At 44.6% G+C, this 6,575-nt stretch overlaps 1 protein-coding gene across 1 annotated transcript in view; it reads right to left on the bottom strand.

The window, feature by feature from the left end:
* Nucleotides 1-3,944, bottom strand: part of Frmpd3 (FERM and PDZ domain containing 3) — a 95,551-nt gene extending 91,607 nt beyond the window's left edge. Inside the window, exon 1 of the mRNA XM_055618380.1 lies at nt 3,908-3,944. The gene's annotated coding sequence lies outside the window, so the exon portion shown is untranslated. The remainder of the gene's footprint in view (nt 1-3,907) is intronic.
* Nucleotides 3,945-6,575: the final 2,631 nt, after the last annotated feature.

The raw sequence follows: 6,575 nt of genomic DNA, 5'->3' as shown, positions 1-6,575 counted from the left end.
CATGGTAAGATACTACTGCTGACTATAAGACCTATATAACTTACTAGTGTTCACAGTACTGGAGGGTACTCTGTATCCTCCCAGAGGAGAACCACCGACCTAGCCACAAACCCTGTGATCTACAACAGTGATCTGACTTCGATAGTGGCATAAAAGTTGTGGAATTAACCAACCACTATCTGATTGGATTTAAGTCCCTCTCTATACCCATTCCTGACATTGCTTTGGTGGCCAAGAGCCTGAGACTAGATAAGCCATTGATCTAGGGGAAAAGCCAAATACTACTGTTCTCCTAAGGGAACACAGCAATAAAACAACTCCTAATGATATTCTGCTATACTCATAAATAGATGTCATTCTCAGGCATCATCTGAGAAGCTTCTCCCTGAGGTAGACGGGAATAAATACAAAGACTCACAACTGGACGATGTTCAGAGAGTGAGAAACTTTGGAATACTCAGTCCTAAATTGGCCATGTCCATTATATATCTCCCCTCAGGGATCAGGGAACTCTACAGAAGAGGTAGAAAGATCGTAAGAGCCAGAAGGGATGGAGGACACCAATGAAACAAGGCCTTCTAGACACAGCAAGACTGACACACCTATGAACTTACAGAGACTATGGCAGTATGCATAAAGCCGGCACATGTTCAAGCCAGATGGGGATCCAGTGCTGAGAGGGGAAATGGATCCTTTCCCCATCTCTAACCATGAGGGTATTTAACTGACAACTGATTGTAAAGGAAAAACAAGTTCTCTCTAATGGAGTCTCTCTGTATATATCAACAACATTTAAGGGTAAGCCGATGACCAGCAATGGCCAACACAAAGCAAATTTGATGGTGGTATTATAGATTGTTTTTGTCTATATTGTTTTGAAAAAGTGTTGGGGCACTTTTTCATTTCAGTGGTCTTTTGCATGTATATTATGGTTTTTGATTTTGTGAGTTTTTATGTGTGTGTGTTGTGCTTTTTCACTGTTTATTTTATCTTATATTTTGGTTTGGGTTTTTTTTTTGTTGTCTGCCTGTTTGTTTTCTAAAGAGAGAATGAAGGATGGAGTAGGGTATGTGGGGTGGTGTAGAGGATCTGGAGGAGATGAAGGGAAACTGTGATCAGAACATATTGTATGAATCTTCAATTTAAAAAAAGATTAAGAAAAATGATAATTTTTGAGGACTAACTTTTAGTTCTAATAGCCTATTAACCAAGAAAGCCCTTCACTAAGGTTTCAGGTTCTGGCATTACAGTATATTTTATTTTGATTAATTAAACCCACAAAGCCAAGCCAGGTGTGGTGGCACATGTCTATAATCTCAACTGTCAGAGAGGCAGAGCAGGCAGATTTGTGTGAGTTCGAGGCCAGCCAGGGCTACCCAGAGAAACCCTGTCTCAAAAAAACAAAAAACAAAAACAAACAAATACCCCTCCTCCCAACACACACAGAGCCAGGGCTTTCTTGAAGAATAATGTAAGTTCTCTTTTTGCTGGTCTTCTTATAAAGGGAAGGATGGCAAAATCCCTTGCTGTGAATGAGGGGCTCTCCTCTGCAGCTTTTGAATAACATTAATTCATTCTTTCATTAATATCTGCACCAGAAAAAAAATCCTCTACTGTACATGTACGCAGCCTCTACCAGGGAGATGCAGTTCAATGTGGAGACAGGTATGTAAACAAACAGCAAGCCACATGTCACCTGGCTGCATGTAGGGCAGCAGAGGATGCTGTGGGAACACAGAGGAAGGTATCTCCCAGCAGATCTCCCCTACCCTTGCTGAGTGGTGAAGGTGAGAAGGACATTCCAGGAAAAGAATGTCATTCATTCTAGCAAATAGTTAGGAAGAGTCAGCCAAGAAGGAAACCTCTGGGTAGTTAAGTCACTGCAATTAGGGAAAAGTTACAGAATAAATTTCAGCAAAACTTTTAAATTTGAGCATGGTTTCCCATTGACTCCTTTCATGTAGCCTAATGAAATGATGCAATGGACTCTGATGAAATCACAGAGATGAGAGCCAGAGACTTGAAAACACTGGGGTGACCAGCACATTTCTCATGCACCACCCTGGAACTATACCTGAACGTCCCCCGACATAGGAGCAGCAGCAACATAGGCTTCCAGCAACTTCAATGAGATCCACCCATAGTTCCAAAGACCAAAGGCATGGGGTTCATACACCCCATTTTGTTCACATTGAAGAGAGTCTATTTAATGCTAGCTCTCTGAATGGGTTGGGGAAACAGTAGGAAATGGCAATAGATCCCACTGAAGGGTTCAATATGACCTAGGAACAATCCTAAGGGGTTTTAGTTACACATAGGTTTCAGCTCACAGGGATCATTCTGGGAGTGGGTCACAAGAATAATATTATGCATACATGGGACACAGCTTCTACCACTAAAGTTGTAGCTTCAAAATGAGCCCCCTTCCCTCCTTAGGGGGTACGAAGACAGTTTTCACCATCATTGCAAATTTCTTTTAAATATTAACTCCTAACAGAAGTACTCAGATAGAGCCATAATAGAGGATTAACAACGCCAAGACAGCGAACCAGCCATTTGTTTAATTAATAAAACTTACAAGGCATAACAACTTATTGATGTTACAGGCACGGAGCTTAGTACAGCAACAAAACCCAAATCCATCCGGAACACTGTCTTTTCCTGGAAGCTTGCTCTCCACCAATCTATGCAATTCCGTCTTTAGTAAAGGGGCTGAGCTCATAGAAAGACGGTGTAGAGTTATGTGCAAATGACTGAGGGGTTGCTGGAAATATAAACCCCTGTTGTGCACAACTCTGCCAAGGGGTTGTTTCAGCTCTGGTTTTGGATCTGGTTTGGAAGCCCAACTGTTAAGCCTCAATTCCTTTATCTATAAAAGTGAGACTCGTTATAGGACTCACTTCAAAGTAGCTCTACAAAGATTATTAAATCATGAAACATGCTGGCAAAGTAAGTGTTCATTTATAGGATCTACTAGCAAGTATTATTATAATTGGGCATCAAGTAATAGGATCTGCTGTGTTATTCTGGCCCACTGTTTGTCTTTCTTGACAGTTTGTAATTGGGGGTGATTTGAAAAGATTGATTCAGCATTTGTTGGGACTGGGCCCTGACTTCAGAAATACAGAATTCAAATAAGTTTTGCCACAGGGAAATCAACCTGATTTTTATTATTTCATTAAAGCCGGCTTGTCATTATATTTCCAATAGTTACCAGTAGGGAAGTGTATGAAGAAAGACTGGGTTGAAATCCTAGCTCCGCCATTCACTAGCTGTTGGACCATAGCCTTGATAGCTTCTCTATGAATCAATGTCTTCATTTGTAAAATATGAATAATATTTGTTGTTACACCACTGGATTTTTGTGAAGAATGAATAAAAGAATGCATATGAAGTACTTAGAGCTGTGCCTGCCTGGCACATAGCAAGCTCCAAGCAAATGACAGCTAGTGTTATTATTATTGCATATGGCTTCTTATACTGGGAGGTAAAGAGGTTGGTGAGCCCAACCAATGTAGCTGAGAGTGGGAAAGCAGAGGGGAGGTAGGGGTCCTGTTACCTCAGGCTTAACATTGTGTGAATTTTACACAGCCAAGAGACGGGTATGTTCCTGCTCATTTTCATTTGCTGATGCATGATATTCTGTAAATAATATACCACCAGGCGGGTACAGTGCTCATGTTTCATTGCCTGGCTGTGCATGGAGAACCCTGAGGTCTCAGCTGCCCCCTCCCCACAAAACAACCAAACGTCGCATCCCCTGCATCCCCTGTGCACCTCCCCCACCGGCAAAGATCCCTGGGAGTGCAACCTAGCCACTATGCCTGGGAAACGCAGGAGGGATGTTAAAAGCCCAGATCTTCCCCCAGGGAACTCACAGTTGCCCGCAGGGGACCAAAGCTCTCACCTGGAGAAGATCTTCGAGGATCTGGCTGCTGGCAGGGTGCTTGAGTTCCAACATCTAGAAGGGCTTTCTGCTCTCTACACCCTCTTCGCTCCCCACCCCCCTCCCCTCAGCAGGAAAACTTCCTGCTGCTTCTGCCACTTTGCTATAGGCATCCAAACCTCTGTCCCGAGTGCATCTTGCTTTTCAATTTCCTCGTCCGTAACGCCAGGAACCAACCTAAAGGCAGCTTGGCAACTAGAAGGAATCCTTGGGGGCTCAAGGTGGGGGATGGAGAGCAATGTCACCTCCTGAACATCATCTGTTCCCCCGCCCCCACCCCGGGAAAGAGCAAAGAAGGGGCAAGGAAGGGGCCAGAGCCCAAAAGGAAGGGGCACGCAGCAGAGCCTCCCCCAAGTCACTCTGAGGTGCCAGTGAGAACCTTAGCAATCTCTGCCAACCTTACAACCCTCACATGCCGTGCTATATGACCCTTTCCCGGGCGAGCCCTAGCCTGGCTTCTGGGGCTCAGTACTTACTATCAGGGACCCTCTCCAGGCCCGGGCTGCATGGTTGCAGAGCCCGGAACCCTCTCCCGCGCTCTGCCCCTGCCTGTGCCCAGCGCAGACACTAGCAGCAGCGGCATCTGTAGGAAGAGAAAGATCACGCCTGCCTTAGAAACCCAGCCCCTGCTGTGACCAGAATCTTAAAGAAGGAGCTACTGGCTCAGTCTCAGAGCCTAGGCTGAGGTGATGAACTAAGCAAGGAGCTGGTAAATACAGCCTCAGCCCCTCTTTCCCACCTGGATGCTGGCCTCAGGAGCAGTCTGGTGTCCCTGGGGAACCCCCTTCCTCTGGGAACAGAGGTGTGTGGATAATTCAGCTGCCTCTTGACTGAGCACTTTCTAAGGTCTGGACACTGCTTTGCATGCATTTTTTTTTCATTCCAGGGCCTTCTTCATTGTATAGAAAACAAAACTGAGGCTCTGGAGGAGCAAAACAAGTACTCCTCAAGCTTCAGGAGAGATCTGTTGGGTGTAAGAAAGAAAGCACACGGATCTTACATTAGAGGGTACCCTGCACAAATGCCACTTTGTATTACCACAGAGTAGCATCTGAAAAACAGTGTCTCTGCCTCTCCTTTCTCCATTTTTCTAACCAGACAAGCGGCAACTCTGTGAATTCTTCTTTAGTGGAGACAGTTCATTTCTTAACATTTGATAGGTACCTACTATGTGTCAGGCCCATGGAGACAAAAAAGGGAGAGGGGTTGGGTGGAGGATGTCTGGATCCAGGTGGTCTTCTCTGATACAGGCTCAGAGTCTCTGAAGTCTAGCTTATGCTAAGAGTTCATTGAGAGAGGGAGTGCCCAGGTCCTAAAGAAGAGAGCACCCAGTATTCAGTGTTCTCAAGTAACTCTCACAGTAGAACTTCAGAGAACCACAATGGGGGACACTTTGGTCCCCCATCACATATTAGTATCTATGTGTGTAAAAGCTTGAAGAGACAACTTGGATCTTCTTGCAGTGGGGCTGATTCTGACTCCATCCCTGCTACTGGATTAAGGGCCCACAGGGCCCATTCCTCTGTGAAGGATGAGCAGCAGAATGCAACCTATGTTAGGAGATTAGGCCCCATTGGTTTCCCTATCCGTGTTACACTAGTTTTTCATTGGCTTGACATCTGTGATTTGAGAAAAATCTCATATTCCTTTCTTCCTGGTCAAAATGGTTAACTAACATAGCATTCTTGCCCCATTTTAATCACTTAAAGAGATCAGTATGGCTGTGTGTGGTTGGCCAGATCTATAGTTTCAGAGATTTGCTCAGGAATTTAAGAACAGCCTGGGTGACATGGTGAGACTGTTTTTCAAAACAACAACAGCAACAATAAGAGCCATTTCAGAATTTATGTTTCTTCCTTCCTGGCTTATCCATTCAGCCATTCATTCAGCAAATATTTATTAGCATCTATGTGTGTTGGGTACTATGGTAGAAGCAGCATACTTCCAGTCCTGTAGGAGAGTCCACCTTGAAAGAAACTTTATGAGACTGGAAGTTAAAAAACATTTAAAGCCCCTAGTTTTTTGACTAAATGGCTATGTGACCCTGAATGAGTCATGTATCCTTAGTTTTCTTGTTGGTCAAACAGGGATAATAACACCTTCCAGTCCTACTTTCTGGGGGTGTTTGTGACTCTGGAGGGAGGTAATGGACGTGAAGGAGCTCTGAAAAGTATAAAGCCACTAGACAAATGTCAGGGATTAGCCTGTCTCCAAGGTGGGAGGGAGCTACTGGGAAGCAAAGCTAAAAAGAAATCCTGGCTGACTCTCCCAGATTGATTGCACTGAATCTCATCTTTCTAGAGCTACTGAGCCTGTACCTAGGCAGCCCCTGCTCTGCAAAATTGCATTCTCCCTCAGCAGTGCCTATGATACCCCAGTTAGTGATGGCCTGGCCTTAAACTGAGGAGATGGTTTTAAGGATTTGAATGGAACCAGTATAACTGTCTGGGCCATGGGACTCTCATTTAATGGCAATAGCAGCCTCCTCCTCCCATGAGACTGTCCAAACCTAAGGTTGCAGGTGTCTGGGTTGAAACCCAGTGAGGCCTCTAGGACATATTCCCTTCAGAAAACACAGAGCTCACATCAGATAGCATTGTGGTCAAGAGAATAAAGGTTTACTTTTGAC

This window comes from Psammomys obesus, unplaced genomic scaffold, assembly GCF_907164565.1.
Source record: "Psammomys obesus unplaced genomic scaffold, mPsaObe1.curated_primary_1811, whole genome shotgun sequence".
Lineage (NCBI taxonomy): Eukaryota > Metazoa > Chordata > Mammalia > Rodentia > Muridae > Psammomys > Psammomys obesus.
Note: the sequence above shows the minus strand (reverse complement) of the source record. Positions and strands in the feature narration are given on the sequence as shown.